The sequence below is a fragment of the Phocoena sinus genome, chromosome 11 (assembly GCF_008692025.1).
Source record: "Phocoena sinus isolate mPhoSin1 chromosome 11, mPhoSin1.pri, whole genome shotgun sequence".
NCBI classification, from domain to species: Eukaryota; Metazoa; Chordata; class Mammalia; order Artiodactyla; family Phocoenidae; genus Phocoena; species Phocoena sinus.
The window spans coordinates 14,628,273-14,641,208 of record NC_045773.1 but is presented as its reverse complement, the minus strand read 5'-3'; the positions used below and the strand labels follow the sequence as shown (position 1 = coordinate 14,641,208).

The following is a 12,936-nucleotide window of genomic DNA, read 5'->3' as shown; positions in this document are numbered from 1 at the left end:
TTTGGGAGTGTGCTTTCCTCTGAAATTTTTTGGAAGAGTTTGAGAAGGATGGGTGTTGGCTCTTCTCTAAAGGTTTGACAGAATTCACCTGTGAAGCCATCTGGGCCTGGACTTCTGTTTGCTGGAAGATTTTTAATCACATTTCAATTTCATGACTTGTGATTGGTCTGTTCATAGTTTTTATTTCTTACTGATTCAGTCTTGGAAGGTTATACCTTTCTAAGTATTTGTCCATTTCTTCCAGGTTGTCCATTTTATTGGCATAGAGTTGTTTGTAGTAGTCTCTTATGATGCATTGTATATCTGCCATGTCCGCTGTAATTTCTCACTTTTCATTTCTAATTTTATTGATTTGAGTGTTCACCCTCTTTTTCTTGATCAGTCTGGCTAAAGGTTTATCAATTTTGTTTATCTTCTCAGAGAACCAGCTTTTAGTTTTAATGATCTTTGCTATTGTTTTCTTTGATTCTATTTTATTTATTCTGCTCGAATCTTTACAATTTCTTTCCTTCTAGTAACTTTGGGTTTTGTTCTTCTTTCTCTAGTTCCTTTAGGTGTGAGGTTAGATTGTTTATTTGAGATTTTTCTTGTTTCTTGAGGTAGGATTGTATTGCTATAAACTTCCCTCTTAGAACTGCTTTTGCTGCATCCCATAGGTTTTGGATTGTCGTGTTTTTGTTGTCATTTGTCTCTAGTTATTTTTTGATTTCCTCTTTGATTTCTTCAGTGATCTCTTGGTTATTTAGTAACATACTGTTTAGCCTCCATGTGTTTGTGTTTTTTACATTTTCTTCCCTGTATTGATTTCTAATCTCATAGCGTGGTGGTCAGAAAAGATACTTGATATGATTTCAATTTTCTTCCATTTACCAAGTATTGATTTGCAACCCAAGATGTAATCTGTCCTGGAGAATGCTTTGTGCGCACTTGAGAAGAAAGTGTAATCTGCTGTTTTTGGATGGAATGTCCTATAAATATCAAGTAAATCTATCTGGTCTATTGTGTCATTTAAAGCTTGTGCTTCCTTATTTATTTTCTGTCTGGATGATGTGTCCATTGGTGTAAGTGAGATGTTAAAGTCCCTCACTACTATTGTGTTATTGTCGATTTCCTCTTTTATAGGTGTTAGCATTTGCCTTATGTATTGAGGTGTTCCTATGTTGGGTACATATATATATATATTTATAATTGCTAAATCTTCTTCTTGGATTGATCCCTTGATCATTATGTAGTGTCCTTCCTTGTCTCTTGTAACATTCTTTACTTTAAAGTCTATTTTATCTGATATGGGTATTGCTAATCCAGCTTTCTTTTGATTTCCATTTGCATGGAATATCTTTTTCCATCCCCTCATTTTCAGTCTGTATGTGTCCCTAGGTCTGAATTGGGTCTCCTGTAGATAGCATATATACAGGTCTCGTTTTTGTATCCATTCTGCGAGCCTGTGTCTTTTGACTGGAGCATTTAATCCAATCACATTTAAGGTAATTATCAATATGTATGTTCCTATTACCATTTTCTCGATTGTTTTGGGTTTGCTTTGGTAGGTCCTTTTCTTCTCTTGTGTTTCCTGCCTAGAGAAGTTCCTTTAGCATTTGTTGTAGAGCTGGTTTGGTGGTGCTGAATTCTCTTAGCTTTTGCTTGTCTGTAAAGCTTTTCATTTCTCTGTCGAATCTGAATAAGATCCTTGCCCTGCAGAGTAATCTTGGCTGTAGGTTCTTCCCTTTCATCACTTTAAATATAACATGCCACTCTCTTCTGGCTTGTAGTGTTTCTGCTGAGAAATTAGCTGTTAACCTTATAGGAGTTCCCTTATATGTTATTTGTCATTCTTCTCTTGTTGCTTTTAACAATTTTTCTTCGTCTTTAATTTTTGTCAATTTGACTACTATGTGTCTTGGTGTGTTTCTCCTTGGATTTATCCTGCCTGGGACTTCTGCACTTCCTGCACTTGCATGGCTATTTCCTTTCCCTTGTTAGGGAAGTTTTCAACTATAATCTCTTCAAATATTTTCTCGGGTCCTTTCTCTCTCTCTTCTCCTTCTGGGACCCCTATAATGTGAATGTTGGTGCATTTAATGTTGTCCCAGAGGTGTTTTAGGCTGTCTTCATTTCTTTTCATTCTTTTTTTCTTTATTCTGTTCCATGACAGTGAATTCCACCATTCTGTCTTCCAGGTCACTTATCCGTTCTTCTGCCTCAGTTATTCTGCTATAGATTCCTTCTAGTGTATTTTTCATTTCAGTTATTGTACTGTTCATCTCTGTTTGTTTGTTCTTTAATTCTTCTAGGTGCTTGTTCTTTAATTCTTCTAGGTCTTTGTTAAACATTTCTTGCATCTTCTCGATCTTTGCCACCATTCTTTTTCCAAGGTCCTGGATCATCTTCACTATCACTATTCTGAGTTCTTTTTCTGGAAGGTTGACTATCTCCACTTCATTTAGTCTTTTTTTTGGGGGGGTTATCTTGTTCCTTCATCTGGTACATAGTCCTCTGCCTTTTCATTTTGTCTATCTTTCTGTGAATGTGGTTTTCGTTCCACAGGCTGCAGAATTGTAATTCTTCTTTCTTCTGCTGTCTGCCCTGTGGTGGATGAGGCTATCTAAGAGGCTTGTGGGAAGGGCTGGTGATGGGCAGAGCTGGGTGTTGCTCTGGTGGGCAGTCCTCAGTAAAACTTTAATCTGCTTGTCTGATGATGGGTGGGGCTAAGTTCCCTCCTTGTTGGCTGTTTGGTCTGAGGTGACCCAGCACTGAAGCCTAGAGCACTGAAGCCTAGAGCACTGAAGCCTAGAGCCTAGGGGCTAATGGTGCACTCCAGGAGGGCTCACGCCAAGGAGTACTTCCCTGAACATGTATTGCCAGTGTCCTTGTCCCCGCGGTGAGCCACAGCTGCCCCCCACCTCTGCAGGAGACCCTCCAACACTAGCAGGTAAGTCTGGTTCAGTCTCCTATGGGGTCCCTGCTCCTTCCCCCTGGGTCCTGATGCACACATTACTTTGTGTGTATGCTCCAAGAGTGGAATCTCTCATTCCCCCAGTCCTATCAAAGTCCTATAAGCAAATCCTTCTAGCCTTCAAAGTCTGATTATCTGGGAACTCCTTGTCCCATTGCAGGACCCCCAGGATGGGAAGCCTGACGTGGGGCTCAGAACCTTCACTCCTGTGGGTGGACTTCTGTGGTATAATTGTTCTCCAGTTTGTGAGTCTCCCACCCAGTGGTTATGGGATTTGATTTTATTGTGATTGCGCTCCTCGTACTATCTCATTGTAGCTTCTCCTTTGTCTTTGGATGTGGGGTAAGCTTTTTGGTGAGTTCCAGTGTCCTGTTGATGATTGTTCAGCAGTTAATTGTGATTCTAGTGCTCTTGCAAGAGGGAGTGACCACACGTCCTTCTACTCTGCCATCTTGAACAAATCTTATGTGTTCTGTTTTGTAACTGGTTTTCATTAATTAACATATTGTGAACATTTTAAGTATCATAAATATTCTTCTAAACTTGAAGGACATTCTACCAGATGTGTATGCCATAATTTTACTCAAACCAATAACCTATCATTAGATATTTAGCTTTTTCTAACTATTTACTACTTATAAAAATATGATGATGTATATATATCTTTGTACCTGGATCTTTTACACGTGTCTCTGATTATTCATTAAACATAAATTTTAGTATTACAATTTCAATGTCATATGACACACTATAGTACATTATTTTGAAGATGTCAATGTGTTTATTAGTAAATTGTGCTTTAGGAAGACAATTCCCTTTGTATTTCCAGGCAGATGAATTCCCATTGCCCGCATATTTGTAAACACTACATGTTATTGGTGTAAATGCTCTTTTGATTGAATTGGAAAAACAAATGCACAAATAAAATCTATTTCAATATTTCTCTAACTCACATTTTTTCAAAAATACAGGCTGAATATTCCATGGGTGTTTGAACCAGTTGTATCTCTGCCTTTTGTTAAGGTCAGCCCATATTCTTTGTCCGTTTTTTCCATTCAGACTTTTTTCTTATGCTCAAGAAATTCATCATATAAGGAGATAACCCTTAATTTTCATACATACATACCTCAAACTTTTTTCAAATTTTATAATATATTTACCTTATTGCATTTTAAGTGTGAAACCTTGTAAAATGTATGAAATACTATCTGAACCTCCGTTTCCATATGTTCACAGTGGAGCCAATGATACCTGGCCTGGATTCCACAAATTTAGAGAAATTGAAATGAGTTAGTATTCCCAAATGTACTTTTATAACTATTGTTATCAGTCTTATTAAAATTAAATCACTATTTGACCTAGCTTGTTCATCAGATCACAAACAAGTGTAAATTAATAAGTTTGAAGTCTACTAAGGATAGGAACTATATTTCCAAGTTTTTAGGTCTAGTACCTAGCACAGTGTCTGGCATGTGGTGGGTGCTCAATAAATGCTTGCTTAATGAACGTAGATTCTAAATATACTAGAGAAACATAAATTCAAATACATCTGTGTTCATTCCAAGTATGCTATTAGAATGCCATCTAAATCTAATGGTGTAAAAAATAGCACATATTAAAATGATAATTAATGTTAAACTTAAATTTATGTCTCTGCCCTTGGCAACCTCAGTAATCCTCTCCATGATGAAGCAATCAGGAAATTTAAGTCATTATTTATTACATCACTACAAATTGTATTTGTCTTGTCTTTGGATCTGATGTATATTGTGGGCTTGACAGGGATTTGGCATAAAAGAGTGACTCAGAAGTGCATAGAGGTAATAGGAAATAGATTTGAGGGTAAAACTTGTAAACATCTCTAGATTCATAAGCAATTTATAAATTACAGAGAGAGTATATATGAGCTTTGTAATAATTTCTTATCTCAAAATTATATGAGATACATAAATTTCTTCTCCAAATGCAGAGTAGAATTTCTTTTTTGTGTGTTAACCTGCATTTAACTTAGTATAACTTGTTATGTTCACATGTGATCCTATCTTAATTTGGAGGAAAATAATGAAGTATTTGGCTTGGCCAAACAGCATTTTAGGAATAGTTTTGTGTGTGATTTAGACCCAATATATTCACACTTTGTTTGGCATATTGAATGATAAAGATAAACGCTATCAAACAAACATGTTTTACTTGTAGTTTAGAATCACGATATTCATAAATCAGGTTATGCCACAATAACAAACAATCCCTAAATCTTTTTTTTTTGACAAGAGGTCTTGCTCATTTTATTCAATGATGTATATTCAGTAGATGTCTACTTTAAACAGAGACAACACAGACACAAACAAGAAATCAAATATCATTGTATGCATGTTACTGAGTGCTCTCTTCACTTGTTTTTTTTTTGTTTTGCAGCTTTTTAAAAGATATAATTTACATATAATGTTATGTAAGTTTAAGGTACACAACATAAGGATTTGATATGTGTATAGTGACAATCCTCAATGTACAATGGTTCAGCTTACAATTTTGTGACTTTACAATGGAGCAAAAGTGATATACATTCAGTAGAAATTGTACTTTGAATTTTGATCTTTTCCTGGGCTAACATATGCGGTATAATCTCTCTTGATGCTGGGCAACAGCAATGAGCTGCAGTTCCCTGTCTACCAGGTAATCACAGAGTAAACAAGTGATACATTTATATCCATTCCATTTTTTCACTTTTAGTATAGTATTCAATAAATTACATGAATCAATACTTTATTATAAAAAGAGGCTTTGTGTTGGATGATTGTGCCCAACTATAGCCTAATCTAAGTGTTCTGAGCATGTTTAAGGTAGGCTAAGCTAAGCTATGATGTTTGATAAATTAGGTGTATTAAATGTATTTTGACTTACAATATTTTCAACTTATGATGGGTTTATCAGGATGTAACCCCATTGGAAGTTGACGAAGGTCTGTACAGTGTGAAATGATTACCACAGTAAGGTTAGTTAACACATCCATCACCTCACACAGTTATCTTTTTTTTTTATGGTGAGAACTTTTGAGATCTACTCTCTTAGAAACTTTCAAATATACTATACAATATTGTTAATTATAGTCACTATGCATGCATTACATCCCCAGCACTTATTCATCGTATATCTGAAGGTTTGTACTCTTGGACCATCTTTACCCACTTCCCCCATATCCACCCATTTCCCCCATATCCATCAACCTCTGGCAACCACCAGTGTGTTCTGTTTCTATGAGTTTGTTTTTTTTAGATTCCCCATGTAAGTAAGATTATACAGTATTTATCTTTCTATATCTGGCTTAGTTCACTTAGCATAATGTCCTCAAAGTTCATCCATATTGTCATAAATGGCAGGATTTCTTTCTTTTTTATGGATAAAAAATATTTTAACATATATATTCTAATATATATATATATATGTATATAGTTATATTCTCTTTATCCATTTATCTGTCGATGGACACTTAGGTTGTCATAAGTGCAGCTATATCTTCAAGACATTGATTTCATTTCTTTCAGATATATACCCAGAAGTGGAATAACTGGCTGGATCATATAGTAGTTCTTAATTTTTTAAGAATCCTCCACACTGCTCTCAATAGTAATTGTAACAATATATAATCTCACCAACAGTGCACAAGGGAAACAACCTCTAAATCTTAGGAGTTTGAACCAACCAAGATTTCTCTGGGTGCATTTCTGAGGAAACTATCCTCCATGAGAAAGCTCAATGTTACAATTTCATATGAACATGTGCTTCCACAATTTCAGAAAAGAGAATTCTAGTGTACTGCAGTGGCGTTTAAATGCTTCCACTCAGAAGTGATACATAAACTTACATTCACACTTCACTGGCTAAAGCAAATCACTCAAGAGAGTGAAGAAGTGAAATTGCTTGTGTACCTTACAAGAGGAGGATGAGAAATATTGCTGAGTGACAATAATATCTACCACTTTGAGTTTTGTAACAAAAAATATTTTACTTGTACCTTTTGCCGATGAATAAATTTACTTCATTTGTGTCAAGCAGTCGTACTCTCTTTTGTTTTACTGAGATTCATTTTCACTCTTTGTACCTATTAAGGAGTAATACATATCAACATTTTTGTCTGCTATACATTAAGCAGTCACCTCGTTCATAGCATTTTCATTCATTGATTCATTCATTCAGTAACTATTTATTATCTATTCCACATGTCCAAGACTCTGTTTGGAGTATTAGGGCTTAGAGAAACATATCTTGTACTCATGAATCTTACAGCATTTTGAGGAGATATATTTGAATTAAATTACCACATAAAGTAGAACCTGTGCTAAGTGCCCAGGAGAACAGCTCCATGGTGCCATAAGAAGACAATATGACATAAGAAAAGCCAGTGAAGACTTCCATGGGGGAGTGCTGACTAGGTGCTGACTAGTTGGATGTGAGGGGAGATGTTCATACAGAAGGAAGAGCAGATGAGCAGAGGGGGCACAGCAGGAATGAGAAACTGAAGAAGGCAAGATTCAGTTCCATGTGGACCAGAGGTCCAGGTGCCCAGAGGAAGCTAGAGAAATAGATGAGAACTTGACCAAGGGTTTTGCAGCTCCTACAAAAATAGAGGAGCTATTGAGGACTACTGGGAATGAAATAATACCACCAGAATTAGGCACTAAAGTAATTCTCCTGTCTACAATGTGGGAAAATTCATTTTTCACTATTCAAATATTTAGCATCAGGATGATATGGAAATCAAGATGGAATGGCATAGGGAACAGAGAAAATAACCACCTATTTAGAGTTTCCTCTCATTTGATAACAAAGCAAAACCTGTTTTGAATTTCACAAATCCTGCAATTTTGTTGTTTTTTCCTTATGTTGACTTTTTCACACAACAGTCATTTGAAAGATTTGAAAAAAATAGTAAAAGAACAGTTTATTAATTTTTAAAGTATAGGTCCAAAATGGAAAGTTTGGAAAGTATATAAAATAATAATATAGAAAAATAAAATCACAAATAGTATATTCTTCCAAAAATTACTCCTAAATATTTCCCTAAACTTTTATGTTTTAAGGATAACAAAACTTCTAATATTTCCACTCTAAGCTAAAATTTTATTAAAAATATACAGAGATGTAAGATTCTCACTGTGGTAGATAATCTCCAAAGATAGTCACCAATAAGCCCTCCACTCCCCGTATATATGTACCCACCCTCTCTTCAAGAAGTGATGTCTGTTTCTTTCCCCTTGATTCTGTTCTGGACTCATAACTTGTTTTGACCAAAAGTGGAAGTGAAACTATGGCAATTCTTGGTCCCTAAGAGGCCAAGCTATTTCTACTTTCATTTTCTTGGAACCCAAACAGCAGGCATTAAGGAAGTTCTCATTTCTGCTGAAGGAAGAGGTCCGTAGAGTCCCTATAGACACACTACACAAAGAGAGAGGCTGCTTGGAGGGAAACACAGGATCCCCAGCTAAGAGTCTGTGCCAAGGCAGGAAAGAGGGTTTCTTGGATCTCCAGTCCAGTTCTGATATGAGTGACCCCAGGAGACACTACATAGATCCAAAGAACTATCCAGTGAACCCACAGGACTTGGAGAAATAATAAATTGTTGTTTTAACCACCAATTTTTGTGGTGGTTTGTTAGGGAGCATTCAATAAATGAAACAATCACAATCACTTGGTCAATTTTTAGAAGAAAAAGAAAATGCTGCATTTTTCAGCAGCAGACCCCTAAAACTTGCATTTTTCACACTGCAGACCCCTTGTTTATGCATCCCTATGAAAAATATACCAAGGCTCGCATGGCACAAGGCTGTCTCTAAAAGTTGTGTATGCTTAATTTTGGATTTCCAAGTCCTTATAATTATAAACTGCTAAATCAGACTAAGGAAGTTTAAAAAATAGACACAAAAAAATCTGTTAGATTCATTTTCACTTCAACGTGTATTATATGCGCAGAGTTGGTTAGAATTTGAACCAAGACCAAAATATAAGACTTATGTGCTGGATTTGGCCTTTGATGAGAAAAAAGATAAAGAGTAAAGCAGGTTCACAGGTACCCATATACTTAGAGTCAAGAATATATATGACTTCTCTTCATTGTTGTAAACCTTTGTAAATTTCTTAAGTGATTTTTTTTTTTAATATACTGTGGACTTAAGTGCTATTTTAATATGAAGTTATAATTATTTTTGGCTAGAAGCCTATCCAATAGATGTCATACATTTCTCTGGGCTCATGGTTAACCAGAACACTTCAGAGATGAATATGTAACCAAAGATATTTATATATTTTTTAAGCATAACTTTATTGTTACAATGAGTGTCACCATGTGGATTTTTCTTTTGTAGCATAATAATTTTGTTTTATTAACATACATCCTTCTGGTCACTAATGATAATAATAATAAAACAACATTGAAATTCTCAAGTGTTGTAATATTAGTAGATAAAAGAAACTCAGTTGACCTGGTTGAGAAACAAATACTTTTCATGTAAAAGCCAGAGAAATGACCATCAAATATGTTACATGGTTTAAAATGATAATTTTTGCGTATCTATTTCCCTAAAAGTTCCACTGTTCATTTGAGGACTAAATGTTAAATTGATTCAATTCTCTCTATAATTGTGAGATGACTGCATATTTATTCATAGCAAATTCAAGTACATTCATTTGCAGTTGCCATTCATGGAGATCTCAAAAATGCCACTTTTTGTTGTGTATATTGTGAGAGGGCAAAATAAATAACCTCTCCTGCTTAAAATTAGATTGCTTGGGCTTCCCTGGTGCCGCAGTGGTTGAGAGTCTGCCTGCCGATGCAGGGGACACGGGTTCGTGCCCCGGTCTGGGAAGATCCCACATGCCGCGGAGCGGCTGGGCCCGTGAGCCAGGGCCGCTGAGCCTGCGCGTCTGGAGCCTGTGCTCCGCAACGGGAGAGGCCACAACAGTGAGAGGCCTGCGTACCACACACACAAAAAAATAATAATAAATAAAAAAATAAAATTAGGTTGCTTTTTAAATGTGTCATCAATCATACGTTAGACTCTAAAAGATCAAAATGAAATGGTTCAGAATTTTAAATTTTCCAGGGTGATAAATGCTGAGTAAGTTAACAATGTTTGACCATACTTCCCGGTGTGTTTGAGAATTTCTGAAGATGATACGCTTCTCTGTTCTATTACCTTTCACTTTTTATGTTAGGTGCTAATGTGTGTAATTAGCAGGGTTCAAACCTGGAGTTGGGACACCCCCCCCCACCAAAGACAGATAAATATCTATAAGAGGTGTGGCCCAGCCACATCAGAATACTATGAAATGCACAAGGAATTAGATGAACTGCAAGGAGTTTACTGAAAGAAGTTAACTGTAACCTGGGTCACGGGTTGCAAAATGAGCCATACAAGGCTATTTAAGAGTGCAACTAGAACCGCAAAATCCACCTCCATCTGAAGGGTTTAAACTTGGAGACTTCAGTTATTATAGTAAATATAATTACAATTTTCAGTGTGTCTCATGTGTGTTATGCAGAAAATTATCCAAGGCATAGTTAGCTCCTAGCACCTGTTCTCAATTTTATGCCGCCCAAAAGTTTTAACTGATTTGAGGTTGGTAAACACCTTAGAGGATAAATGTCTTTTAACACGAAAATGTTTTAGAATGAAATATAGAGATAATGATATAAATCAAACCCATGGTATTAATACTCTTGATTTCAGTTTAGGGTAAGTTTTTGCTCATTAGTACCACTTCTGTGCATTGATGTATAAAGGGCCTGTAATAATTAAAACTCTGAGGATCCCCTGCACAACTAAGACGTATGTTTATACTTTTAAGTTTGTAATCAAATAACTGATTTTAAACATATCAGTTTAAGTTGAACAATATATAAAAAGTAACTAATTTAAAACATTTTGAAATGTTGAAAAGAAAGTTAAGATTTACTATTTTATGAGGGTAATATAAAACATTTAAATACTTAGATTTTCCTTGTTAAGGTCCTTATGTTGATTGGTTAGACCTTTGAGACCCTTAAGAGAACAAAATACTTAAATTTTATAATTACCATGTAAAGTATTTGAGGACATTATAATAAACTAAGTTATCAATGGCCCTTATTGTTTAAGTAAGTTTAGTCTACTCAACTTGAAATAATTGAACATTAATAATGGCAAAAGTAAAGAGATTTTTCTTATTTTACTAAGATTATATAAAGAATATAAATTAAGCCTATGATTTTAAGAGAAACACAGCATTTACATTTGAAACTCTAATAAATTGGATGTTAATTTATGGTCTGCAATGAGCACTGAGACCCTGAATTCTACGGAGATAAGGGGACTTGCCCAAGACTGTAGAGCAAACACTGAGACACAGATTTTAACATGCAACTCCAGTGGCTGTGGTTTCTATATTCATTCTCAAAGGAAAAAGTTAGCTTTTTGTAGGTTTGTGCAAAATTTTCGAGTAAAATAATCTAATGCTCTGAAATACTCTGTAATCTTTTATTGCTAATTTTCTGGTTTAAAACCTACCAAAGCCAAAAGAAAATAGAACATACAGTACTTTTTTTTTTTTTGCGGAACGAGGGCCTCTCACTGTTGTGGCCTCTCCCATTGCAGAGCACAGGCTCTGGATGCGCAGGCTCAGCGGCCATGGCTCACGGGCGCAGCCACACCACGGCATGTGGGATCTTCCCGGACCGGGGCACGAACCCGTGTCCCCTGCATCGGCAGGCGGACTCTCAACCACTGAGCCACCAAGGAAGCCCAGTATATTTTTAAATAGTCAAAATAGTGTAAATAAGATATTATCTACCGTCATTTTTCTCTTCCCAGTTTAAGAAATAAGTTCATCTTTGTGGCTATGATTTTTAACTCTAAATAGCCAGCAGTTGTTCTGCTGCTGTTGACTTTCTAAAATGGTATAGTTATTTTGAGCCTGTATTCACACTGTATTCTTATTTAGAATACATAATAATTCATTTTACATTATTTATTGCCTCTGAACAGACTTGAAAAGATTTGAGTAATAACTTTTAAAAATGATATTTTGTTTTCATTCTCCTCTCTTTACCAGTTTTGATGCTGATCCTCTAAGGTAAATCTAAATGGAAAGCAAATAGACCCATATTTCTATTTATATGCACATATAGGCTTTGTATTTGTATACAGTTTTTTGAAAAAGGAATTACAAACAGATTCCAGTTTTTTCAGTGCCTTCTCTTGTTCTGTTCTTTAATTGTAATTTTTAAATGTTTAGTTATTTTTATATATTTCTTCTCTATAAATGTCTCCTATAGCTGTTTTCACTGGGTAGGTCAATTTTAACCTATCTATGGATGGTGTTTTCAAATTGTTGTCTAGTGTTGGAGCACTTACTTGTCAGCTGTTGTGTTACATTTGAATATTTCCCATGGCTAAAATTGTGCTAGACCTGTGTCCTTCTTAAGGAAAAGTGCTTTATGTTTTCTAATCTGATATTTACACCACAGACATTCAAAAAGCAGTGAACCAAGTCTTATGAAAGAGACAGAAGAATCACCATTTAAAATATTGGTGTCAGAGAAACAGAATTGCTTTTTGATTTACATTATGTAAATATTCACTCATTAAAAGATTGACTTTAAATCAGATCCAACTTTGCTAAACAATAGACAAACCATAGAAGAAACTTTTTTTTAATTTAAGAAACCACATAAAGCAGGTATAACATCATGGGGAAAGTAGATACTTTCTATATCATTGTCAAAAACCAAACATTGCTTCTTGATTTAGGACACCATAGACTCATGTAGAGGTTTGAGTGGCTGAAAGAAATCAATACCATCCATTATTCCTTAGATGGTGGACTCCACACATATTCTAGCCTCTGAACATTTCTAAAAGTCTCTCTCAAAGTTGGTAAATTTGGAAAAAAATAAATTCCTTTTATAGATGAATCCTGCAGGAAGGTGATATATTTTATAATGACTCCGT

General features: G+C 35.4%; 1 protein-coding gene across 3 annotated transcripts in view; it reads left to right on the top strand.

Annotated features, from left to right (window-relative positions):
• Positions 1-12,936, top strand: part of CNTN6 (contactin 6) — a 293,620-nt gene that overhangs the window by 15,220 nt on the left and 265,464 nt on the right. Inside the window, exon 2 of one of the 3 annotated variants that reach the window (XM_032648981.1) lies at positions 7,180-7,184. The exons of the other annotated variants lie outside the window; for them this stretch is intronic. The gene's annotated coding sequence lies outside the window, so the exon portion shown is untranslated. The remainder of the gene's footprint in view (positions 1-7,179; positions 7,185-12,936) is intronic. 3 annotated transcript variants of the gene reach the window in all.